The 27,731-nt window shown below is 46.8% G+C and overlaps 1 pseudogene; it reads right to left on the reverse strand.

Annotated features, from left to right (window-relative positions):
• Nucleotides 1–7,635: 7,635 nt before the first annotated feature.
• LOC127309042 (wall-associated receptor kinase 4-like) lies at nucleotides 7,636–10,393 on the reverse strand (annotated as a pseudogene).
• Between the last annotated feature and the right edge of the window lie 17,338 nt (nucleotides 10,394–27,731).

Genomic DNA, 27,731 nt, shown 5'->3' on the forward strand with positions numbered 1-27,731 from the left:
TCTGAAGTCGCAAAGACGAGCACGTGGAGAATGTTTCCGATGCGGAGATAAATATCAACCTGGACACAAATGTAGCAAGTCTGTGCCACTTCACATGGTGGAAGAATTGATTGAGCTGCTACACATCAACAGCTCCGATAGTGAGGATAGTAAAAGCTCTAGCAGCAGCTCAGAGGAAACCTTTATGTATATTTCAAAGTGTGCATTGGCAGGAACCACACACAGCAAGAGCATCCGGTTGCAAGGAACACTGCACGGAAAACAGGTCTTGATACTGATTGATTCAGGAAGTTGTGGCAGTTTCATCAACGACAAGACAGTGATACAATTAGGGCTGAAAACCATAGATGTCGAACCGGTCACAGTGCAGGTGGCTGACAGTCGCAAAACACAGATTTCCACAGCAGTGCCTGATACACCATGGGAATGCAGAGGTGCCCAGTTCAACACTAATTTCAGGGTGTTCAACATTCCATGCTATGACATCATTCTAGGGATGGACTGGTTAAATGAATGTGGAAAGATGTGGATAGATTGGCCAAAGAAAACACTTCGCTTCAAGGTACAAGGAAAAAGAGTAACACTCAAAGGGATCAAAGACACAGTGAAAGAATGCAGTTCCATTTCGGCTGCAGAAATTCAACAACTGATTAAGCAAAATGCAGTAGCGCAAGTAATCCATTTGTGTTCCATTGGAGATTCCTATGACGCGGTGCCATTGCCTCATGAAATAGCGCAGTTGCTATCTGAACACGAACAATGCTTTGGTACCCCAACAGGTCTTCCTCCCCATAGAGCATTTGATCACAGAATCGAGCTCATGCCCGGCGTCCAACCTGTGAATGCCAAACCATATCGATACTCGCCTCAGCAAAAAGATGAGATCGAACGACAAATCAATGAGATGATACACCAAGGCATAATCAAGCCGAGCTAGAGTCCATTTGCTTCTCCGGTGTTGTTGGTGAAGAAAAAGGACGGGTCATGGCGCTTTTGCGTCGACTACCGCCAATTGAATGCTGTGACGGTCAAAGACAGATTTCCAATGCCGATCGTGGATGAACTCTTGGACGAGCTGGCGGGAGCGCAGTTCTTCACCAAATTGGACCTTCGCTCGGGATACCACCAGATACGAATGCGTGAAAAAGATGAAAACAAAACGGCATTCAAAACACATGAAGGACATTATGAATTTCGCGTCATGCCCTTCGGATTGACATCCGCACCGGCAACATTTCAAGCGGCGATGAACACAATTTTTGCTCACGCAATTAGGCGCTTCGTATTGGTCTTTGTGGACGATGTGCTCATCTATAGCAAGACATTGGAAGACCATAAGGGGCACCTAACTGAGGTATTCCAGTTGCTTGAGCAGAACAAGTTGTATTTGAAGAAGAGCAAATGCTCGTTTGCGCAACGATCCCTCGAGTACCTCGGGCATATAATCATCGCGGAAGGAGTTGCGACTGATCCCACCAAAATATCAGCAGTGCACCACTGGCCTCAACCACGCAATGTGAAGCAGCTCCGCGGATTCCTAGGATTGGCGGGATACTACCGTAAATTTATCCGCCAATTCGGAATTATCTGTCGACCGCTGACAGCGTTACTAAAGAAGGACACACCCTTCGTGTGGTCACCACCAGTTGAAGATGCTTTTCGCTCGCTGAAACAAGCGTTGGTGCAAGCGCCCTTGCTTGCGCTGCCCAATTTTGAACACGAGTTCGTGTTGGAGACTGATGCATGTGCAACTGGCATCAGAGCGGTGCTGATGCAGCGTGGGCACCCTCTGGCGTTCCTGAGCAAAGCCCTCGGACCAAAAAACCAGGCTCTGTCCATCTACGACAAGGAGTGCCTTGCCATCCTGCTGGCGGTTGACAAGTGGAAATATTACTTGCAGCATGCGCCCTTCGTGATTCATACTGATCAACGGAGCCTTGCTCATTTGGGGGAACATAAATTCAACACAAAGATCCAACAGAAAGCTTTTTTCAGGCTATTGGGGCTGCAGTACAAGGTAGTGTACAAACAAGGGAAACACAACATTGCAGCTGATGCTCTGTCCAGGCGCCCAAATACAGTATGTGCAATTTCAGTAGCAAGGCCACGCTGGATGGAAATTGTGATAGAAGGATACGAGAAAGGTGAGCAAACAAAGAAGCTATACGCTGAATTATGTCTCCAGGGCTCAAACGCGCAGGGCTTTGCACTGGTGGATGGAGTCATTAGACACCAGGGTAAGATATGGCTAGGGAATCATAAAGAAGCTCAGCAGGCAGTGCTTACAGCCTTGCACAATAGTGGTTTGGGTGGCCACTCAGGGGGCTTGGTCACATACCACAAAGTGAAGCAAATGTTCGCGTGGCCACACATGAAGCAGGACATCACCAAGTATGTACAACATTGCACTGTCTGCCAGCAAGCTAAGAGTGAACACACTAAACTACCAGGTAAACTACATCCGTTGCCAATTCCTCCTGAAGCCTGGCATACTGTTGGCCTCGATTTTATTGAAGGATTACCCATCTCTGGCAAGTATGATACGATTCTAGTTGTGGTGGACAAATTCACAAAGTTTGGTCAATTTATACCTCTGAAGCACCCATTCACTGCGGCAACTGTAGCTCAGGCATTCGTCGACAATGTCTATTGCTTCCATAGCATGCCCAAGGTAATCATCTCTGACAGAGACAAGGTCTTCATCAGCACCTTTTGGCAAAATCTGTTCAGACTGACCGACACAACTATGAACATGAGTTCATCTTACCACCCACAAACCGATGGACAAACTGAGCGGTTAAATCAATGCTTGGAGACCTATCTCAGATGTCTCGTACATGCAAATCCGAAGCAATGGGCGAAATGGCTTTCCCTAGCTGCCTACTGGTATAACACATCCTTTCATTCTGCGCTGGGGAGATCTCCATTGAGGTACTGTATGGACACAAACCTCGTCACTTTGCATTCCAGCAAGCGGAACCCAATGGGCATACAGAGCTGGATGAATGGCTGCGCGAGCGGGCTGAGATGCTACTAGTTAACCGTCAGCACTTAGAACGAGCGCAGCGCCGCATGAAGCAACATGCAGATAAGAAAAGGATGGAGAGATCCTTCGCGGTGGGAGACTGGGTGTACTTGAAGCTGCAGCCCTATATCCAAGTGTCAGTGGCAAGGCGCTCAACACAGAAACTGGGATTCAAATTCTTTGGGCCATATCAGATACTGAGCAGAGTTGGCAATGTCTCCTACAAGCTGAAACTACCTGACTCATCTCGCATTCATCTTGTGATCCATGTCTCTCAACTGAAAAAAAGCCATACGACCGCAAGACACTGTAAGTACAGAGTTACCCTGTTACTACACTAATGATTCCTTTGCAGTACAACCTCAACAAATCATCGATGAGCGCATGATCAAACGTGGGAGCAAAGAGGTGCCACAAGTAAAGGTCCAGTGGTCTGGCATGCCGCCGTCGTTGCAGACCGCAGACCTGGGAGTCGGTCTTCGCCATCGTCAACGAGTTCCCGCAGGCACCAGCTTGGGGGCAAGCTGGTACTCGAGGAGGGGGTAGTGTCACGACACACTATCTGACGGAGGCCCTGAGGATCAAGAGAAGGACGGACTACCGCCAACGCATGCGTGAGGCCCATATTGAGGCCCAAGCCTGACAACGGAAGCAACCCGGCCTGAGGAGCAGGCAAGCGAGTTAAGTGTCGTGCGATCCAAGGAGAAAGCAGAAATATTGTAATCAGAACTAGTTTCCCCTTTTGGGTGAATCTCTCTCTTCTTCCTCCTCGCGACTCCGTCGCTGATTCCCTTCCCAGCGTGACGCTGCGGATAATTGTATCAAATTGCTATGATTGATCGAGACTATCATGATCAGAGTCTCACAAAAACCGAGCAAAAACTCGAACAACGGCAAGCCACACACCGCACACCCTCGCGATGATGGATCCCTCTGTTCGGAAACCATCTCCAAAATGATGCCCCCGAGAGGGAATGTGACACCATATAGCGTAGCTATCATCCGATCTCGAAGACCAGATCTAGGGTTTCCCTGGAGCATGTCGGGAAAGGCAAGTGAGGGTTGCTACATCGGAGCCTCCAACAAGAAAACGTCTGGATTTTGTCATTTTAGAAGAGGGTGATGGAATCTTCCCCATCAAATGTGCCATTTAGAAGAAATTTCATTGATCATAGACAAGAATCTTGCAATGCTTTGTTGCAACGTCTGGATTTTGTCCATTTGATGCAGGGATTCGATGAATTTCTGTGGAATCGCAATGAGAGTGGTAAGTTCTCGGGGGGTTCTATGTACAAATATTTAATCCAACCCGATGTATCACTTGATAATAATAAGAAAAAAATGGAAGATGCATGAAAAGCCCACTTAAAAACGAAGGTGTTTGCGTGGTATATATATTTCTCGAGGGATAATTCTCACTAAAGATAAAATTGCAAAATGCAATTAGCAGGAAGTAAAACATGTGTCTTGTATCATCATGACGAGACTATAAAGCATTTATTCTTCCGGTGTAAATTTGCTAGATTATTATGGTCAACCATACAAATATGTTCTACCTTATACCACCACAGAGCGTTGGGAATATATTCTTCAATTGGCTCAACAACGTGGATCCTAGGTTCAAACTACTTATTAGGTGAGAGAAATTGCCGTTATTTGGTCGCTATGGCTATGTCAAAATGATAGGGTTTTTAACGATGAAAATGATTGTCTTATGCATGTCATCTATCGGTGCACAACTACACTCCGTTCATGATCGTCTCTATAGTGCCGGGAGCATCGTGATCTGTTTACGGAGGTATCTACATAGTTGGAGGATACGGCAAGAGATATTTTTTCCCAACATGGACGGCAGCGTAATCTATTGAGAGGCTACGTTTTATTTCTAGTTGTAATTTTTGGATTGGTTCGGCTGTGTGCATCTGAGCTATGTCGACGCAAGGTGTAATGCTTAAAACTTTAAGTAATAAAACACCCTTTATAAAAAAAATCATTTCTTGTATGGCCGCATATTTATCGTAGCATTCGCATCTCCACAACACTCATTTGTTGGATCTGTTGTCTTTGCCGATCAAATTATCGTCCTATGGAATTACCTTTTAGTTTTGTGGGGCCTTCTTGTCCATATAGGATGTCAGATGCTTGTCGAGACTTTATCCATCCTGCCTTAATTATGTGACAAATATCATCATCGATATCAACATTGCTTTACAACATTGATTCCAAGTGTATCGGAATGTGTTCCTTTTAGACACTTTGTTTTTTAAACCGATATATCTCCGTCTTTATGCCTAACACAACTAAAGTTGCATCATAAGTATTCGGTCTTGGTCCTACTAATTTAAAACCCCTTTGATTCTAAAATCTGACTCCATATATAGCTCTAGCTTCTTATTTACGTCACCCATAGCTTTATCCACCACTAGCACCCCATCATTAGAAAAGAGCATAAACTAAAGAATATCTCCGTGTACAACATGCAATAACATATTTATGTCAATCTATTTAACCGCCTGTTGTTACGGTTTAATTAAGATGGAAAGGAAACCTTGAAGTGTCAGGTCCTATAAAGAAATAAGTACCTATATACGGATAGAAAGTCAGCTTCTAGAATGGAAGACCTCCATGGCTCATTGGTCGAGAAAATGAACATTAGCAACTACTCATCGGTTGGAGGCTGAGAGAAAACATACCCCGCGACATTTGGCTTCGAAGCTGGGTAGAAGAAGTCAGCTTTCCTCGCTGAAATGGAGGGGGTTTGTTCGGCTATAAACTTTTTTGGGTACAAACCTTGAAATCAAACACTTCACCGTAAACAGGGTACACGGTGAAACTAAAGTAGTATGTTATTTTACATATGCTTTTTTGAACTATTTTTTACATATGAATTTTACATATGCTTGGACGTGAGTGATTGTAAATTTGCCTCATAAGTTACACAGCCATACCAAGGGAGTTATTAGACAAGACAATTTTTTCAAGAAAAAGAATATATTAATATCGCAAAAAATACCAATTACAACTACGACGCAATACCCTAAAGGTAGTACGGATGCACACAACCAAAAAAGCAGAAGCTAAAAAGGAAAAATCTCACTATAGTGTTTCAGTCATAGCAATAGCAGCACAAACACCACCAAGATAACACCTGAAGCCCAATTTCTCCAAAACCGATGTTTCGAAGAAAGAAACAGTGCACGAGCGTCGTTATTGCCCGATCGAAGATCTTAGGTTTTCACCCAGAAGATAGTCTCCACTCTCAAAGTAATGTTGAAGACAAGGTTATTGCCAAGCACAACCAATTAGAACTAGACCTTGGATTTTCACCTTGAAAGTTAAAACTTTGAACTTCGCCTATGTTGTCGCCCCCACTTGCATGCTACGAAGCCCGAAACACTAAACAAACTTCTCATCATCATGAAGACTCGAACCACCATTACTAGTCCGCAAAACCTGGCCTCCATGACATTCTCTGCCTCAAACTTCACCATGTACCAAAACATGTCACATGATGACAACAAATAGCAGAGCTTGCGCTGCTCCCCCTGAACCAAACGGTCGGAAAAAACATGGGTGCGCATGGCCGAATCCCATCCGATCCAGCAATATCCAGGCATAAGGTGCACTACTGAGCTCGTCGGCGGAGCCTTTCGGAACTTGACACTCCAGCCAGATCAAGAAGAACATGCAATGAAGCAGATCTTTGTCTTAATGCGAGAGAAACCCTAGGACCGCCACCTTTATTCAGGCCGTTCCTGGACATGAACGCTCGACGCCGGGAGTGCCGACCAGGTTAAATCTGAATTTTTTGAACATTCTATTTGAAAATAGGCAAAAGAGATAGAAATAATTCACACCGTAGGGGCTTCCCTACGGCAACATTGTCAAAAACAAGAGATGGAAATAATGTGTACAAATATGTATTATTACATCATTAGATACACCATAAGGATGTTCCTACTTATAAAAAAATGATACATATAATAATAGTTTCATCAAACATGCACACACATCATGTTTCTCACTGTTGGACAATCCTCTTTTTCTTCTTGCCTATTTTCATTGATGTTGAATAATTTAGCCCCACATCATGACTTCTTCTTCTGAACGGAATACATTTCTTAGGTAGCGTGGGCCCGCTTCTTTTTGGAGCGTATGGTGTTTTATCGTCATCGTCATCTTCAATCTTTGGGGCGCCGTACTGATAGAATTCTGCTTCGTGCGCGACTCAATCCATTCCAATGATGCCCCTTTTGCATCTCCTTATGACAACGTGGCTCGCCCTGGTCGGGTCGCTTATGAAGAAGCATTAAGCCAACTGCAAGGCTAATACCCATGGTTTATTTTTTGCGGTCGCGTTCGCGCCAACACTCTTGGATTGGACTGGTGGTATACATATGGTAGTGAAATATTGTTCATCTTTAATGATGTTCTTAGCCCACCTGGCACAGAACATCTGTACCTTCTTTTTTCTAACGTAGCTTAACTTCTAGATCCTCTCTATCCTTCTGTAGTATATATCTTAGATAAAAATGAGTTCAATTAAAATTCATACATTATATAAAAAAATCATAGAAACTCTACCACATACAACACAAATAACAAAAGACTTTAATTAACTTGTTCATACATTTTCTCAAAGAAAAACAAATACTCACAATACAAATTTCATTACAACCAAGGGTGCACACCTTGCTGCCCACATCAACAAATAAAGTAAATGTTGGTACAGTGATAGTTGTCTACCTTATTTTACATGGTGGTACACATGGACGGACTCAACACAATCTTGTTGATAATCAACTTACAACTTACGAGATCGGTTTAGAATGAGAAGGCGTTCGGCCACTTCTGTCATTGATGGCCTTTGGTCGACATCAAGGTTAAGACATTCCACAGCAATCTCCGTGAGATTATCAAGAACTTCCAAATTTTCAGTAGCAGCAATGTCCTTGTCAAATAGCTCAGTGGCTTTCTCCCCCTTTTTGTGAGCATCAAGGAAACTGCTGACCAAGCTGTTGTTGTCAGAATAAGTGGCCTTCTTCCTGCTAATAAGCTCTAGGATGAGAACCCCAAAACTGTATACATCACTCTTTTCAGTCAACAGACCTGTTTGTAAGTACACTGGATCCATATAGGTCCTGTCACCGATAACTGTTGCAGCATGTTCCTTGTCTCTCGCAATCAACCTTGATATGCCGAAGTCTGAGATCTTCGGCGCGAAGTTCTCATCCAAGAGTATGTTTGCCGGCTTCACATCACCATGCAAAATTTTTATATGTGCTTGTGAATGCATATAAGCTAGACCATGTGCTGATTCTGCAGCAATCCTTAGACGCACGTCCAAATTAAGAGGCTCCTTGTTGCCCTCCCCATGAAGAATATCGTCCATGCTACCTTTGGAGATGAACTCGTACACTAGCATGGGGGTGTCCACTTCTAGGCAACAACCTAAGAGCCTAACAATGTTCCTATGGATAACTTGAGACTGGATGATGACTTCATTTGCAAACTGCTCGCTCTCTAGCAAATTACCGGTTATTGGTTTCTTTACTGCAACTTCTACTTTATCAACAAATCCCTTGAAAACTTCACCAAAACCTCCTTTTCCAATTACATTGCTGCTCATCAAAATATGCTTGAGATCCTCTTTTTTGTAAATCTTTATCATTTTAGCCTTCTCTAATGTTGGGCCACCATTCTTACGGTAGAATTCTTTTGTCTTCCGACGCTCTTTGCGAAGAATGATAATGAATGATAGAAGGGCCAGAACAAGGAGACCAGCTACCGCACCTACATGGAGACCAGCATGAATCATGGTTTGATCAAAGTAATATTTACAAATTGTCTTTTCTTTTGGGCTATGAGATAAACAAATTCATTTAATTTCGTGATTTTGAGTATGCTGCTTCCTTTTCTTTTCTTGTGTGAAAGTATAAGGTATTATGAAAAGTACATAACACGGAAATAATGCATATATAGTGAAGGAATAAAAAGTAATCCAAGCAAAATAGTGCTTACCCACAACTGCCTTTGCTACCGTGGGAAATATCTCCGAGCATTTGCCTCCCTTGTTGGTCATTCCGGGTCCGCATGGACAGTCATAGCCGTTAAGCCTGTTCTCGCAGGTTCCACCATTAGAGCATTGGTATTTTTCGGGAAGCTTGCACTCATCGATGTCTGGCAAAGGCAAAACAAAGGAAAGTTAAAGATATAAGAGGTCGTCCAGGTACTCGATCGGGGCTGCTCCGAGCAACATATATGTACGTATATAAAGTATAATATGTCCTTTAATTACCTTGGCATCCGTTAGGGACATATGGGTTGCCATCGTAATGCTCGGCACACTTGCAAATGTAGCCTTCTCCACTGGTCGCGTTGGCGCAGTTGCTGTTGCTGCTGAGGCACGCATAGTCTTTGGGTGGCTGCTGGCCTGCAGCCGGACACGTACCTTTCCTGATGGCGAACTCGATCACCAGGGGGACACCCCTGGAGAATTTGTTGGACATCCCCTCATAGCCAGATAAGTCGGTGGTAGAGAAGTTGTACCATGAAGTCTCCACCAGCATGCCATACGATCACGGGCTGTTACCCCCCGGGTACTCGGGGTCGAATTGACGCTTCTTCACCCCCAGCAAGAACACGGTTAGTGGGACCGTGTCCGGGGGCATGGCGGCCTGGCAGCAGCCGAGCCCCGCGCACGATCCATTGGAGGCATACCGCAGGATGCCATTGATATCTGAAAGGCAGTAGAGAATGAAGCTTTCGGAAGTGTTACTGGCGATGGACAACATGGTAACTAAAGCAACTTCGCTTCGCCAGGCTCCCACGCCAACAAGTACATTGCGCGTCACCGACAGGAGGAACGGCCCCTTATTGTCCAACTGTACTCCGGTCGTTTTCATGAGGCGGTCCGAAAGACTGGTACGGCAGTATGACATGACCGGGGAGTACACTCGTGCCTCGGCCTTCTCGACTGATACATCCATCAGCTCCAACGGCGCCTGCTCGGTCGACAACTGAGATGTGCTGTTGTCCGCGCCCGAGTAGGCTACGCTCTGCTTAATCTGGAGTGTTGCGTTTCCATCTCCTGGTGTGTAGGCGAGGAAGGCGCGAGGCGGCTGGAAGGAGGCGTTGCAGGTGACCTCGAAGCCTGGGAGGAAACAGCCTGCCTTCCCCATGCCGAAGGGGTAGGGGATGCTCACGTCGCCGCACTTATCCGGGCAACCCTCAAGCGCAATCTCAGCAGCGGCAGCTTGGGACAGGACGAAGTCAGACCCAGCTGCTGCTGCAAGGAGGAGGATGAAGAGCATTGGCAGCAGCTGGGGAAGGTTCGAGTGCGAGGGTGTGGTCATAATGCAAGCTAGCTAGGTGCACAAGCTTGTTTCTGCCATTAGCTACTGCACACCATCCTCTTTTATAGACGAACTATAAACAAGGAGAAGTGGCACCCTTGGTGGTTGCCTTCAGAAACAAAGCAGCACCACGAAAATAATATTTATGGACTTCACAACCTTGGTTTGAACAGACCCAAAACAGACCCATTATTCTACACATGACCTTATATTAGGGACCTGCTACGGGTTTAGTATCGGATTTAATACAACACGATGACTTGACTTTCCAAGCAACGTGCATTCGCACGACATTATACTTTCCAAGACGGCATTATACGTGAGCAACTACCAAATACTCTACCCGCGCACCCGAGTACATATACTATCATGTGATCAGTGCATTTTCTAGGTCAGTAACTTTTACGTACAATATACACAACTTATTTAAAAGATAATAGAAAGATACATAACATACTGGGATTATTAGCTTACACCAAAATGCTTTTATGAAAAATATAACCATAGTAGATGGGATTATGTCGCTCCATGAGCTAATGCATCATGCCCATGTGAAAAAACATACTGATGTCGTCTTAAAACTTGATTTCGAAAAGGCGTTCGACAAAGTTAATTGGGAATTCCTCCTGGATAGTCAACGAGCTATGGGCTTTGGAGACTTCTGGTGTAACAAAGTTGAAAAAATTCTGTAGAACGGCACGGTCTCGGTAAAAATTAATAATGTGGTTGGACCATATTTCCAAAGCTCGAAAGGGGTTTGTCAAGCTGACCCATATCCCCTTTCCTTTTCAATTCCGCTGCACAATGCCTTACTAAAATGGTGCTTGAGGCACAAAACAATGGCCTCCTGATCGGTTTGGCACCTGACCTTATTGATAAAGGAGTGGCCATCATGCAATATGCTGACGATACGGTCCTTTGTCTTTCGCATGATCCTGATAAAGCTATTAATCTGAAACTTTTGCTCTATCTTTTTCAATTAATGTCAAGGCTCAAAATAAATTTCCAAAAAGCGAAATTTTCCTTATCAGAGGAGACAATGATATCGCTAGCTTCTATGCCAACATGTTTGGCTGCCAGATCGGGATCTTTCCTATGAAATACCTAGGTGTCCCTGTTTCTTTCAGATGTTTGAAAAATTCGGATTTAAACTTTGTCGACAGCAAATTTATAAAAAGACTTGATGCCTGGATTGGTGGATCCTCCTCTTCTGGAGGAAGGTTAACTTTGGTTGATTCCTTTTTATCTAATCTTCCTTCATATATCATGACTATGTTCCTTTTAAATAAAACCTACATTGAAAATCTTGACAAACATAGACGTCGCTTTTTCTGGCATGGAAAGAAGCAGAATAAAGGATATTATATGGTCAAATGGACCAGCGTTTGTTGATCGAAAAAGAAAGGTGGTCTAGGGGTTAAAGATCTAAGGAAACAAAACATAAGCCTTCTATGCAAGTGGTGGTGGAAACTTGATACCCTAGATGGCTTGTGGCAGAAAATCATTAAAGCAAAGTATTTAAGAAATAAAACTGTGGCTACGGTCACCCCAAGGTTTAATGATTCCCCTTGTTGGAAAGCAATTTTAAAAGTCAAAGAAACTTACTTTGCTGGGAGGAAAGTGGTTTTGAACAATGGGAATATTACCAGGCTATGGAAAGATCCAGTTATGGGCGAGCAACCTTTTCGTGATAAATTCCCTGTTCTTTTTAACCTCTGTCAGGTGCAAGACTGTACTGTGAAAAGTTGCAGAGATGCAAACTTCGATATTCCTTTCCCCAGAAGCTTGAGAGGTGAGTTACTTGATCATTGGCAATATGTCTTAAACACTCTTCTTTCGGCTTCCTTTCGTGATGAAAATGATAGAATTGCTTGGTCCTTGAACAAGAATGCTATTTTTTTCCACTAGATCTGTTTACGTCTTGCTGGAAACGAACCTGGCTGGATCTCATAACAATTGGATATGGAAATCCAAGATTCCATTGAAAATTAAGATCTTCATGTGGCAATTATGTCAAGATGATATTCTTACTCGGGAGAATATGAAAAAAAAGGAAGTGGCCTGGAGCACCAATTTGTTCCTTTTGCAGGCAAGTTGAATCGAATGATCATCTTTTCTTTACTTGTAACACTTCGAGAGTGATCTGGGGTGTTTTGGCTTCGGCCATGGGGGCAAGATGTATCCCTGCCTCCTTTTGGCAAGCTATGGTCTGGTTTCATTCTTATGCTCCTGGCTTAGAGAAATTCTATGTTGTTATCATCGCAGCTGTTTGCTGGGCTATTTGGAATGTGAGGAACAAGATCACTTTTCAAAAACATGTCCTGAGGTCGCCAAGTGAAATTACATATTTTGCTGTGGCTTTGATTGTGTACTGGGCAGGTCTACAAAAGGCAGATGACAAAAAGAGCTTGATTGGCGGCGCGGAGAAGATGGTGCAAGCTGCTTCGTCCATCTACACCAGGCGGTCAACAGTTACTCCGTACCAGACACCGATGCTGATGATCACAGGCGTCTGAAGCTGCTGATGTCTTCTGCGATCAGTTTTCTGTTTCCTGCTCCCTTTAGAACTGTTGCTCCCTTAGTTGTTTGTTGAACCCTGTTGTGTAAAAACTCTATATAGGTGTTGTCAAGTTTTCGTCCCATAGTGGATATTCGATGGCGAGTATTCACAGTGGGTTTTCTGGTACTGCCCTAGCTCGCTTCCCTTCTCCCTACCCCCTCTCTTTTGTAAAATAACTCGAACTTGTTTTTTCCGTTAAATGTAATGGAAAGGGGTGGAAACCCGGTTGGAAAAAAAAAAGATACATAACATACAAAAAATTGCAATTAATATGCCTCATGCCCAGAGACTGACGTTCACTGATACTTCTGAACACCTTGCATCTACCATACTATGAAGCTAATGTCAGAAGTCAGAACAAATTAGATCAGTTGGCAAAGGTATATGTATCTTGCACGTTGCGGAATGTTTGTGGACCGATGAACAAGCCGCCTTCTGCACTGTTACGTACGGGGACAATGTCAGTGTTGTTTTTCTTAACCTTAGCCCCTGAAAACATAGTTGACAGAGACCTGCCTGCCTACATCTCTTGCTGGACTTGCTGTGATAGCAGGTTGTTGCATCCGAGAATCCGACAATTACAGCGAGCTTGAGACATGTCGCAGCTCAAGGGCTGCTTCTTCCGACGTATCGGACTGCTTCTTTTCATGTTTCTGAATAACACTGACCAAACTCCAAGATGTATCGGACGGCACCTCAATGTAAGCACACCACCAGACATCAGCAGCTCCGTATGTACAGCACCATACCGCCCGCTGCACTACGCTGACCATGTCGACCAAACTCGGATTCCATAGGTAATTCGTTTGGGGCCACCCACAAGATCTTGTTTCTGTTTGTAGAGACATCTGATCGATTGATTTGAGCATCTAAGTACACGTGACGTGAGTCTGTTGTACTCTCTTCGTCCCACCAAAAGTGTCTCAACTTTATCAAAATTTAGATGTACCTAACTACTAGATAGTGTCTAGATATATCTAAATTTTGACAAAGTTGAAACACTTTTAGTAGGACGGAGGGAGTACATGGAAATGAAATCTCACCACCCTACATTTTTTGTTGATTCTTCTGCGGGAATGGCTAATTGACTAAGAAATTGATGCATTCTAAAAAAATTGACTGTGAAGTCAAGATAGTCGTTCAGGCATTGCTTATTCCCGATAGTTGGTATTTTCTGAACGTCATCTGATTGAGCTATTATATTTTCTTGATGCTGAGAAAAAAAAATATACAAAGTTCAGCGCGTGGAAAATTCTTACCGTGTCCACGGAACTGAAATCTGGCCATTCTTCTTCTTTTAGTTGATTCTCGTGCGGGAATGGCTAATTGACTAAGAAATTGACGTGTTCTAATTTCTAAAAGAAATTGACTGTGAAGTCAAGATAGTCGTTCAGGCATTGCTTATTCCCGATAGTTGGTATTTTCTGAACGTCATCTGATTGAGCTATTATATTTTCTTGATGCTGAGAAAAAAAAATATACAAAGTTCAGCGCGTGGAAAATTCTTACCGTGTCCACGGAACTGAAATCTGGCCATTCTTCTTCTTTTAGTTGATTCTCGTGCGGGAATGGCTAATTGACTAAGAAATTGACGTGTTCTAATTTCTAAAAGAAATTGACTGTGAAGTCAAGAGAGTGGTTCAGCCGTTGCTTATCCCTGATATTTCATATGTTCAGAAGGTCATCCGATTGAGCTATAATATTTTTTGATGCTGAGAAAATAAATCTAAAGCTCAGCTTGTGAAAAAATCTAACCATATATTTTGTGGTTGATTTGCCTTTTCTCACTAGAAAAAAGCACACCCTTATCCTGAGCATTTTTTGGACGGCACAAGCCGCATTCGTCTGGAAAAGTATTTTGGCCGGCGGATGGGCATTTCCGGCATTCAGCAAAGCCGGCGAACAAATTATCGTCATGGTTGATGGCATACCGGCGGATATTTACGCCGTGGTTGGTGTCCGACAAGCTCGGCACCATTTAATGCCGCGGTAGATTAAGGGAGGTGCATACTAGTATGCAGGTTGTGAGAGCTGTTAATTGCGATTCCCATTTTAGGGAATGGTCAACCACATCCTGTTGCCTGCTCACACATGTCTCAATGACTGGTCTGGCCCACCGCTTCCTGGTTATGCCCTGCCTTGCCTTAAATCCGTATCTCATCATCCTTTCCAAAACATCCCTGGTGCGCGCAGACGAAGACTTTCTCGGTTCCTGGTGGAGACTCAAATATGCAACGACGTCGGACACGATGGATATTGTAATTTACTTTTATTTCGTCTCGATACAATTTGTTTCTTTGATCTAATGACCGTATGTTTTGAGATTTCCTTCTATCAAATTCTCAGTAAGACGCAGTTCCACGGTTGATCCGTGACCCAGAGTAAAACGGTGTACCTATGGTTTATGGCAATAAAAGAAGATATTTGTGTAACAGATTTATGCGCAGACTCATCGTGTTTGAGGGAAAGCACAGCGGCCGCAGAATCTACGGCTGCCACTTCTTAACCCCAAAGTGCCCATGGTAGGTCAAGAGTACGGCAAACTTGCCTAAGTAAGGTGACCAGAAACCGGTTTACACAGGTAATTCGGACATGGTCAATACTTGTCAAAGATAAGGGTGACCGGATTAAAGGTCTCCTGGGTTGTGCGATCCGGTATACCGAAGAAGTATGCCGGAACTGGTGATACCGGCGCAAACTAAGCCGGTAATATAAAGATTAAGTCAAGCCCTTAGGGGCGACAGAAGGTGAGTGATGTGGGCATTACCCTTCGGGTACCCAACATTGGTCTACCTCCTCCGGCCCAGCTAGGGGCCTATGAAGATCATCCAATAATCAAGCTGGGCCTAAACGTCGGTTCCAACAAAGGAGACTTATCCGAAGACGGATTCTTGATGAACAAGGCAAGAATGCATCGTTAAAGGAAAGGCTAGAGTAGATCTCTTTATAACTTAGTCGAATTCGGACAGGACTCTCGGGACCTGGCCTGCAATATAAGGGCCAGGAGAGAGCCTGCCGAAGACACAATCATTACGTAGAACCACCACAAGTTAGAGCTAGAAAACCTAGAATCCTTGCCTCTCGGCGGGTCGACTAACAACAGCCTATCGGCTACCTCATTGTAACCCAACATATTCGATCATCAAGATCAGACAAGCAGGAAGTAAGGGTTTTACCTCGTCGAGGGTCCCGAACCTGGGTAAATCTCTCTCCCCGTTTGTTTGGTATCCGATGTCTCGTGATAGCCTGCAGGATTCCATCAACCCTAAGCCCATCATGGTGGGCATTGCCGGGGAGCACCCTCGACAAATTGGCACCGTCTGTGGGAAACCTGCTGGTACAAGGTACTTCATCGGCTGCTTCGATCACGTCGGCTACATCTTCGTCGGCATCGCTGACATCATCGTCGGCTCCTCCATCGCCAAGCTCGGGGAACTCGATTCGTTTCGGGTCTTTCGAGTTTACTCCGCACAGCGACGCATCGCGTTCAGCCTTCTCAGGCCTGCGCGGCGGGTTGGACATGACGATCGGAAGCGTTCATTACTGCGTCAACTCTAGAGGCATCCTTCGGCTTCCTGATCCGTTCGCCCCCAGTGCATCAAGAACCGCGACTTCATCGACCGCTGCGTCAACTGCTTCATCTCCGTTCACGGTCAATCTATCGGCTGTGTTATCAACGCTGACTCCAACGTCTTCGCCATCAATAGCACCACACCGTTCCACGCAATCTATGTCCGTCGGATCCAACGATTCTGGATCATCAGATCTAACATCGTACTACTGCCTCAACTGCGACACTAGGCACGGACTGAGCTCAGAAGATACACCTTTCGTCTGCAGCGCCAGGTACTCCTCTGATGAAGAAAGTATCAGCAGTATCACCAGGGCAACCACCTGGAAGGCGGCCCATCACCAAATTTATGCTATCATCAATCCTGTTACGGGAGGCGAACTCTCTGAAGGCGAACGCACCCCGCGCGTCAATCGTGGTGGGCGTCGCAACGTCGAGGCAAGCGCCAGCAACGACGATAGCGCTTACACTATCACCGGGGAAGAGTGGGAGATTGCTCGCAACGCCATAGCCAATAGCACTCCGATTCCCGTTGGAGCTTCGGCAGGAACCCTCAACGCGTATCACGTTATTTTAGACAAGAATCGAGCTCGGTTAGCAAATGAGCAAGCCGACCTCGACCGGCGCCGGCAGTCAGCCGATCAATCAAGCGAGCGTCGAAGGGGGCTACCTTCGCATGGGAGCGCGTCTCGAAGCAACCAAAGTCAAGGGAGATTTCGACCACGAATTCCTCGTCTCTCAGAAGCCGATGCAAGGGAGATTACCTCGAATCTCTCCAATTCTTTCATGACTATGGACACCGCAGGCATGATCAGGCCAAAGACTGTCGAAGGGGCAACGGCAAACCTCGCTGCTTACCTGATCAACCATCAGCCGACGCCCAATGATCCAATGGCGCAAGCTCATCGGGGCGCACTGGAAAGTCTCGCAATACTCGGAGACAAGCTCGCCCCCAGAAAAGAAAAAAACTAAGCATCAAGGTAGCGGATCTAAGCATCGATCCAAAGATGCCCGCGATGATATTACACAGAGTAGAATCGACAAAGCTCGTCGTCGGCGTGCTACAAAAGAAGGCTATGACAGCGATGATTCCGAGGAAACCCAAGAGTATGATGGTGAGCTCCGAGGTGCCGACTGTCTGAGCCGCAGGATACAAGAGGCGATGCCACCAAAAAAGTTCAAACCTACTCCTACTGATGCCGCCAAATATGATGGACAACAGGAGCCGAGGTCTTGGATAGACGATTATCTGCAAACCGTGATCTTACACAAAGGGAACCAAGTAGCGGCAATGCAATGTCTATAGCTCTACCTAAAAGACTCAGCACGAGCATGGCTGAGAGGCCTGCCGAAGGGATCCATTAAATCCTAGGATGACCTATTCAATGCTTTTGTCAAGAACTTCCAGGCTACGTACAAAAGGCCCGTTGGAATCGAAGAACTACGACAGTGCCACCAGAGGCCAAAAGAATCAATCCGCGCATACATTGGACGTTTTACTAAACTTCTGAATGCTACCGAAGATGTCTCCGTCGACAGGGCGATTGACGCCTTCAGTGATGGCATCCGACGAGAATCTTATATCGAGGAACTCGGCCGAAAGAAGCCGAAAACTATCACCAGGCTCATGGAAATTGCCAACAGTTGGGCTGATGGAGAAGATTACGTGCGGAAGCCACATCCGCGCAGTGACTACGAAGAAGACGACCAGAAGCACGAGTCGGGTCATCGTCGTGATCGCCGCAAAAAGAGAAGAGACCGTGGGTATGAAACCTTCGGCGACACCAACATTGTAGCTGCTGGATACTCCGATCGACGTGACGATCGGTACGATGATCAACGCAATGACAGACGCGACGATCGTCGGGATGGCAACCCCAGCGGTTCTGGAGGAAATCGAGGTAATTACAGGGAGCGGCCACCACGAGTCCCGGAATTACCGTTTGCCGAGCAATTAAACGCTCCTTGCTACATACACGCTTACATCGATCTGAAGGACAACACCAAAAAATCGAGCCATCTGCTCAGGGACTGCCGACAGTTTCTTGATCTTCAGAAGTTTTATGAATCGAATAAGGGGCAGACGCAGCTCCCAAGCCCACCGCCGCCACCTCAGCACCAAGTTCAGCAAGTTCAAACTCGTGCCTCCAACGAAGCTTTCCCGCCACCTCGAGGGCAAATGAGCATGATTCACAAAACTGGTGTCTCAAGAAGAGAGATGAAAAAGCTTACGCAAGAAATTAATCTTGCAGAAGGCACCATGGCTAACGTTCCAGAATACATCGACTGGTCTACACAGAACATCTTGTTCAGCAGAGCCGATCACCCGATGTCTATCACAAGGCCAGGCCATGCTGCTTTGGTAGTCGAAGCTCAAATTGGAGGATTCAGCATGAGTAAAGTGTTCATGGACGGTGGTAGCGGATTGAACTTGATACTCGCAAGCACAGTCAAGAATATGGGCATCACAGTTGATATGTTGCAGGAATCTGATACATGTTTTCATGGCATTGTTCCAACTTTGCCAGCATACCCTCTTGGCAGGATCTCCTTGAATGTAGTCTTCGGGAAACCCGACAATTTCAGGAAGGAAAAGATCGAGTTCGAGGTAGTGAATTGGGAATCACAGTACCACGCTATCCTTGGAAGGCCAGCTTATGCTAAATTTATGGCTGTACCGCACTACGCGTACTTGAAGCTCAAAATGCCAGGCAACAACGGGACCAATATCACGGTTCACGAAAGCTTTTCTCGTTCGGATAATTGTGATCGAGAGTTCCAGAAGATTGCCGCTAAGTTTGGGATAAAGCAAGAAGGCAAAGCTATAGACTTTGCTCCCAAGCAGTTAGTTCTTCAAGGCAAGGAATCTAAGCTTAAGGAGGAAGACAGCAGCAAGAAGCCGAAGAAACAAGCCGATGACCCTGCAACGATAGTACCAACTGTCAAAGCTTCGACATCAGACGTTAGATCCTCAGCAGAAGGCACTAACCCTTTGGCAATAACTGCCAATGCTTCTACAAAAACTATCGGCACCACCCCGGAAGCCATCGGCACTTCAGCAGACGTTGGTCAGGACAAGAAGAACCCTCCTCTTACATAAGAAGACGAGTGGTGGCATACATCTTTATTTAGAAGTTTATTTTCAAGAAGGCTTTCCTAAGCCATAGCAATTTAGCTTATCTTATCGTCGCAGACTTATTAATAAAGTTCAAGTTTCGTTTATACAAGCACTCGATTGATTCGGGACACCCGAATTTTTTTTCCAAGATTCTTCGCATAATACCGCGAACGTCGACTTCAGAATATATGAGCACAGTAAGCGAACCCGATAAAAAAGATCGGGAGACGCCTATGCTGGTTATACTCAAAGGTTATCATCTAAGCCTCAGGGAACATGCGAGTGCTGCAATTGATGATAACCAAAGGGTCCTAAAAAAATACAATAAAAAATACACATTGTCTTTTCGCCACAGCCTCAGGGAACATGCGAGCGCTGGAAATGGCAAAGACAATATAAGTCATGGAAGGCCCACGCCGGTACATCGAACAAAGAGTACTAAAGAGCAACGGGGTCGATAGCGAGCATAGTTTCCACGATTTACTCGGGGGCTGCCGGTAACAAAATATACATTTTTGGTTATAGCAAAGTTGCGATTACTATGGGTTCCTTGGACCCGCAACATGAGCTGATCACTCAAATAATTTGATACCGATATTTTTTACAAACAATCATAATACCGATGCCAGAAAGACTAGCGCGCCTACACTTGCCGCATAGTCGATAAATATATCAAATATCGCCACCGGTGACAAGGTATTAACTTGTCAATGCATACAAATTGTAGACTAGGGTTTCGCGGAAAGTAGAGGGCAAGTAGATCTCGAAGGTTTCAGCCGAAAAGGTGCTCGACTGCTAAAAAACTAGGGTTATGTTGACAATGAATCGATCCTTTCTTTCTCCCTCGACTCCCCCTTATATAGGAGGCGGAGCCGAGGGTTTCGTGATGTACAAGTTACAAACAGCGGGAGACTCTTTGAGTTCGTCCCGTACAATTACAAGTCTCTATTCCTAATACATCTCCATCTTCCATATCGACGCTTTATTGGGCTTCCGGGCTTTGTAATCTTCAGGTCATGGGCTTTCAGTTACTCCCGGGTACCTTATTCGGCAGGCCCATCAGGGATGCCTATGTCAGTAACCCCCGAGATTTTGCTTGAATCGTAGAGTCGAGTAAAATCTCCATTGTAAAAATAATCCATAAGTTATATGAATTCTTGTAACATTTTTGCTCGAAGCATTTATATCTTGTACAGGGATAATGGTAAATGGGGCTGATTCATCTGACGGATCAGGTATCAGTTAACTACTCTTGTGGCAATCCCGCAAAAACCTACATCAAGGTCAAGTCCCTGGACTCGATCTCGGAATACTGGCGTAATTCGACATGCGCCGCTTAAGGTCTTACCATATGCCGAATTCCAGTTGAATTTTATCGAGTACCTAACGCGTCCGTTAGGATTTTTCTTCGCGTCTGCTGACACAGATAAAGTAGTAGAGCGCATTCATGTGCGATACCACGCCGCACAGGACGGATCCCGGGGACTTACCTTCGTAAAAGATTACGGCATTCATAAATTTTATCACGGCGGATGCGTTCTGAGAATATATTGTCGAGTGCCTTTTCCGGCTATTGGAATGGCGTATTTCTTCGAGTCATGATGACATAATATCTTGTCCTCCCGATGGGAGTATATTTAGAGTTAGATTAAACTCAAAAATATGATGATCTCTTACTTCATCGGGTGCGCGACCAGCGCTCCCGATGGGATTAGCCCCCGAGGCTACGGCCAAGTGCTTGAACTTGGTCGTAGGCTCAACTTGTATTGCCTTCTCGCTATTTTTATCTCTTTCCCTTTTTTTTTACTTTCTGCTGTTCACTCTTTTTCCTTCAACTTTATCGGGTGCGCGACCAGCGCTCCCGATGGGAGTAGCCCCCGAGGCTACAGCCAAGTGCTTGTACTTGGTTGTAGGCTCAATCTTTGCTATGTTGTCGCTAACTTTAACTTATGTTGCACCACCTTATTCTCTTATCAGAAGTATGAACAATACTTCTGATAAGAGTAGCCCCCGAGCATATGGGCAAATGCTTGTATTTGATCATGGGCTCTCGAAGTTTCTTCTGGTTAGCTCACTCGTGCTTTTCCCTGTCGCTATATTTGATAGAAACACTCGATGTTTTTCTTCAGAATGATATCATTGCTGACGATAGCCACGACCACCTCCTTGAAAACCACGGCTCCTGTCACGTCTCTAAAGTGTGGGTCCAAAGTTCTGCACGGTCGACACGTTGCGCAAGTGGGGGACACACGTCCTCCGCAATTACCGGCACGCGCGCAGTAACTTCTGTCCAGTAACTTCTTGCTGAAAAGACAATTATACCCTTGTTGACACGCGTAAGGCGTAAGATTCATTTCCCTTTCATCCAACGGTGCGACGGATCGGTTCCTCGCTATAAAACTGCCCCTTCGTCCTCATTCTCCACGTGTCAACCGGCGTCTGTGTTGGAGATATGCCCAAGAGGCAATAATAAAGTGGTTATTATAATATCTTTGTGTTTATGATAAATGTTTGCATACCATGCTATAATTGTATTAACCGAAACATTGATACATGTGTGTTATGTAAACAACAAGGAGTCCCTAGTAAGCCTCTTATATAACTAGCTTGTTGATTAATAGATGATCATGGTTTCGTGATCATAAACATGGTTTCGTGATCATAAACATTGGATGTTATTAATAACAAGGTTATGCCATTGGTTGAATGATATAATGGACACACACCCAAATAAGCGTAGCATAAGATAAAGTCATTAAGTTCAACTTGCTATAAGCTTTCGATACATAGTTACCTAAGTCCTTCGACCATGAGATCATGTAAATCACTTACACCGGAAGGATGCTTTGATTACATCAAATGCCACTGCGTAAATGGGTGGTTATAATGATGGGATTAAGTATTCGGAAAGTGTGAGTTGAGGCATATGGATCAAGAGTGGAATTTGTCCATCCCGATGACGGATAGATATGCTCTGGGCCCTCTCGGTGGAATGTCGTCTGATTAGCTTGCAAGCATGTGACTAGGTCACAAGAGATGACATACCACGGTACGAGTAAAGAGTACTTGTCGGAAACGAGGTTGAACAAGGTATGGAGATACCGATAATCGAACCTCGGACAAGTAAAGTATCGCGTGACAAAGGGAATCGGTATCGTATGTAAATGGTTCAATCGATCACTAAGTTATCGTTGAATGTGTGGGAGCCATTATGGATCTCTAGATCCCGCTATTGGTTATTGGTCGGAGAGGAGTCTCAACCATGTCTGCATAGTTCACGAACCGTAGGGTGACACACTTAAGGTTTGATGTCGTTTTAAGTAGATATGGAATATGGAATGGAGTTCGAATGTTGTTCGGAGTCTCGGATGGGATCCAGGACATCACGAGGAGGTCCGGAATGGTCCGGAGAATAAGATTCATATATAGGAAGTCACTTTCCAAGTTTGGAAATGATCCGGTGCATTTATGGAAGGCGCTAGAATGTTCTAGAATATTCCGGAAGAAATCACCATGGAAGGTGGAGTCCTGGATGGAATCCACCAACCCTAACCAGCCAACCAAGTGGGAAGGTGGAGTCCATAGTGGACTCCACCTCCTTGGTGTCGGGGGGAAGACCCCGGGTAGGGCAAAGGACTGAGAACAGCTGGCTCAAGGCCGGCTGGCCCGCGGCGAGGCCGGCTCAGGAGCAGCCGGCTGGAAGCTGCGGCCGGCTGCCTTGGGAGCCGGCTGGTTCAAAGTCCATGCTGGTCTGGCCATAGCCGTCTGCGCCATGGCCGGGCCGGCTTCAACTTGTCATATCCGGCTTGGTTTGTCTCTCCCTGACCGGCTTCCGGCTGGTAAGCCTTGCAGGAGAAGGAACTGGAAAGGTGATCCGGCTGGGAAAGTCCACGATGACCTTACTTCCGTAAAGTACGGGGCACTATAGAGCAATAGTGCCTCTGCCGGACACGGCGTCATGGCTCACGCCGGGCCGTACGGCTACAGGCCAGCGATGGAGACAGGGACGCTTCCGCTCCATACCGCTGGCATCGGCGGGAGACAAGACAGGGCCTCAACGCCTCAACGGCTCCTGACACCGGCGCCTCGGGAAGGAGCGGGAGCCGGAGCCGGCCAGTCGGCCCCTGAGTCACAGGGACTTCTTTGTATATTGCCAGCGCCTATATAAGCTGGGCTACCCCTCTCGTGCGGGGGATGATCGATCCTTTCATTCATTCTAGTCTTAGAGCTACCCTGTGAGAGAGACCTTCGTCTACCTTAGCCTCACAGGAGCAGCCGGATACAGCTCAAGGAGCACCATTGTACTGTGATATTACTTATACGCTCATAGCAGGAGTAGAGGTGTTACCTCCACAGGAGGGCCTCGAACCTGGGTACGTCGCCGTGTCGCTCGTGCCCATACCCGCATCCGGATACCGCCGTAGAACATACTAGGAACCACTCTCATTAGCCACCCTATGGCATATGCCGTGACGATACCACGACATTTGGCGCCCACCGTGGGGCTTTCGGCGTCTGCGGCCGGTGTCTTCTTCCGGACGGGCCTCACCATCACCACCGGCGAGCGAGTCGCTTCAGGCTTGATCTGCAGATTCGGCTCCCTCGACTGCGTCAGCGACAACGCTGGTTGCTTCACCGACAGGCCCTTCCCTGCCGGTGGCAGCATCATCGCCTTCGGCGGCCACGACGTCTACGTCGCCACCGTCGCACCGCCGCGCTACCCGCGGCAGGTGCTGCGCTGCGCAAGCCCTCCTCCTGGAGCCGGCGCCAGCGGCAACTTTACCAACTCTTGCACCATGCAGGAGGTCATGACCACCGCTGCGGAGAACGTGGACAAAACCACGCGAGTCCGTGGCCCCGCTTTGGAGCGCACAGGCGCCGGCAGCTCATCCGGTTCGGGCCCAAAGCAGCCCCAGCCACCATCCCGGCTGGATGAAGTCCGGGCAAAGCTGAGCTCCCCGCTCACAGCAGGCGCCGACCCCACCACCATCGAGGCGGATTTGGAGGCGCACCGCCAACTCCTCCTCAGGCAGGCTGAAGAGCTGGCCGCTGCCAAGCGCCAGCTGGAAATCACCCGGCGCGAGTACGACCACGCCCACGGCTTCACACCGGCCGGCAACGACGCCAGCCGAATCGGCCACATCCGCCGCAGAGGAGGCGGCCTTGGCGCGGAAATCGACCGCGACGGCGCGGAAGTGCCGGCTCCATCTACAGAGCTGCCATTCTACAAAACCCCCGACAAGAACATGCGCGCGGCCGAAGCCGCCGCAGAAGAGTTGGGCCACCTCGAAGGCGAAGAGCTACGCCGCCAGACGAGGCGGGTGGCTGAGCTGTGCCGCGCCGCCGCCGAGCAGACGAACAACCCCAGGTACGCCAACGCTCCCAGAGCTTCTCACGCTCGTGGTGCCGCAGGCAACGACGGAGGCAGCCCCAGGGACACGGCCGAATCCTCCTCACCAGCACCAAGCCGGCGCCGGGACTCCCGCGCCACCCATGCAAGTTCCAGCCGGACAAGTCGGCTGGGAAGCGGCTACAGCCGCCCACCACCAAACAGAAGCCAGGACAACTCCCAGCAACCAACGCCAAGGCGATCACATCAGCTGGCTCCGGAAGCCGGCGCCGGCCGCCAGCCGGCCCACTCTCGGTTGGGCCCGCGAGTCGAGCCGGTCGACGCCAGGAACCGCCTCGACAGGCTGGTGGAATCCCGCATCGCGGAGGAAGAAGGGCCAGCCGGCCCGAAATGTTTCGGCCCGCGCATCCTGAACGAGCCGGTCATGGATGGCTTCCTGCTCCCCAGGGACACCCCCAAGTACGACGGCACAGCCAAGCCGGAAGATTGGCTGCTGGACTACTCCACCACGGTCGGCATCGCCCGCGGCAATAAGCGATGGGCAGTGCGCTACTCACCCCTCATGCTGCTCGGCTCCGCCCGCACCTGGCTCAACAACCTGCCAGCCGGCAGCATCAACGGCTGGCTGGACTTTGAGGAGGCCTTCATCAGCAACTTCACCGGCACCTATCGTCGGCCGGGTCGCCCCCGCCAGCTGGAAATGTGCAAGCAGGAGCCGGACGAGACGGACCGCGCATACCTGACACGCTGGTGCGAGATGCGCAACTCCTGCGAGGGCGTGCACGAGGTCCAGGCCATCAGCTTCTTCATGGCCGGTGATGACGCGTAAAGCACACGCTCGTTGGGAACCCCAAGTGGAAGGTGTGATGCGTACAGCAGCAAGTTTCCCTCAGTAAGAAACCAAGGTTTATCGAACCAGTAGGAGTCAAGAAGCACGTTGAAGGTTGATGGCGGCGGGATGTAGTGCGGCGCAACACCAGGGATTCCGGCGCCAACGTGGAACCTGCACAACACAACCAAAGTACTTTGCCCCAACGAAACAGTGAGGTTGTCAATCTCACCGGCTTGCTGTAACAAAGGATTAACCGTATTGTGTGGAAGATGATTGTTTGCAGAAAACAGTAGAACAAGTATTGCAGTAGATTGTATTTCAGTAAAGAGAATTGGACCGGGGTCCACAGTTCACTAGAGGTGTCTCTCCCATAAGACAAATAGCATGTTGGGTGAACAAATTACAGTTGGGCAATTGACAAATAAAGAGAGCATGACAATGCACATACATATCATGATGAGTATAGTGAGATTTAATTGGGCATTACGACAAAGTACATAGACTGCCATCCAACTGCATCTATGCCTAAAAAGTCCACCTTCAGGTTATCATCCGAACCCCCTCCAGTATTAAGTTGCAAAGCAACAGACAATTGCATTAAGTATGGTGCGTAATGTAATCAACAACTACATCCTTAGACATAGCATCAATGTTTTATCCCTAGTGGCAACAGCACAACACAACCTTAGAACTTTCTGTCACTGTCCCAGGTGTCAATGCAGGCATGAACCCACTATCGAGCATAAGTACTCCCTCTTGGAGTTACAAGCATCTACTTGGCCAGAGCATCTACTAGTAACGGAAAGCATGCAAGATCATAAACAACACGTAGATATAACTTTGATAATCAACATAACAAGTATTCTCTATTCATCGGATCCCAACAAACGCAACATATAGAATTACAGATAGATGATCTTGATCATGTTAGGCAGCTCACAAGATCCGACAATGATAGCACAATGGGGAGAAGACAACCATCTAGCTACTGCTATGGACCCATAGTCCAGGGGTAGACTACTCACACATCACACCGGAGGCGACCATGGCGGCGTAGAGTCCTCCGGGAGATGATTCCCCTCTCCGGCAGGGGTGCCGGAGGCGATCTCCTGGATCCCCCGAGATGGGATCGGCGTTGGCGGCGTCTCTGGAAGGTTTTCCGTATCGTGGCTCTCGGTACTGGGGGTTTCGTCACGGAGGCTATTTGTAGGCGGAAGGGCAGGTCAAGAGGCGGCACGGGGGCCCCACACCACAGGGCCGCGCGGCCAAGGGGGGGGCCGCGCCGCCCTAGGGTGTGGCCCCCTCGTGGCCCCTCTTCGTCTCTCCTTCGGACTTCTGGAAGCTTCGTGGAAAAATAGGCCCCTGGGCTTTGATTTCGTCCAATTCCGAGAATATTTCCTTACTAGGATTTCTGAAACCAAAAACAGCAGAAAACAGCAACTGGCACTTCGGCATCTTGTTAATAGGTTAGTTCCAGAAAATGCACGAATATGACATAAAGTGTGCATAAAACATGTAGATAACATCAATAATGTGGCATGGAACATAAGAAATTATCGATACGTCGGAGACGTATCAGCATCCCCAAGCTTAGTTCTGCTCGTCCCGAGTAGGTAAAACGATAACACAGATAATTTCTGGAGTGACATGCCATCATAATCTTGATCATACTATTTGTAAAGCATATGTAGTGAATGCAGCGATCAAAACAATGTATATGACATGAGTAAACAAGTGAATCATAAAGCAAAGACTTTTCATGAATAGCACTTCAAGACAAGCATCAATAAGTCTTGCATAAGAGTTAACTCATAAAGCAATAATTCAAAGTAAAGGCATTGAAGCAACACAAAAGAAGATTAAGTTTCAGCGGTTGCTTTCAACTTGTAACATGTATATCTCATGGATATTGTCAACATA

The sequence above is a fragment of the Lolium perenne genome, chromosome 6 (genome assembly GCF_019359855.2).
Source record: "Lolium perenne isolate Kyuss_39 chromosome 6, Kyuss_2.0, whole genome shotgun sequence".
In the NCBI taxonomy this organism is placed as follows: domain Eukaryota; kingdom Viridiplantae; phylum Streptophyta; class Magnoliopsida; order Poales; family Poaceae; genus Lolium; species Lolium perenne.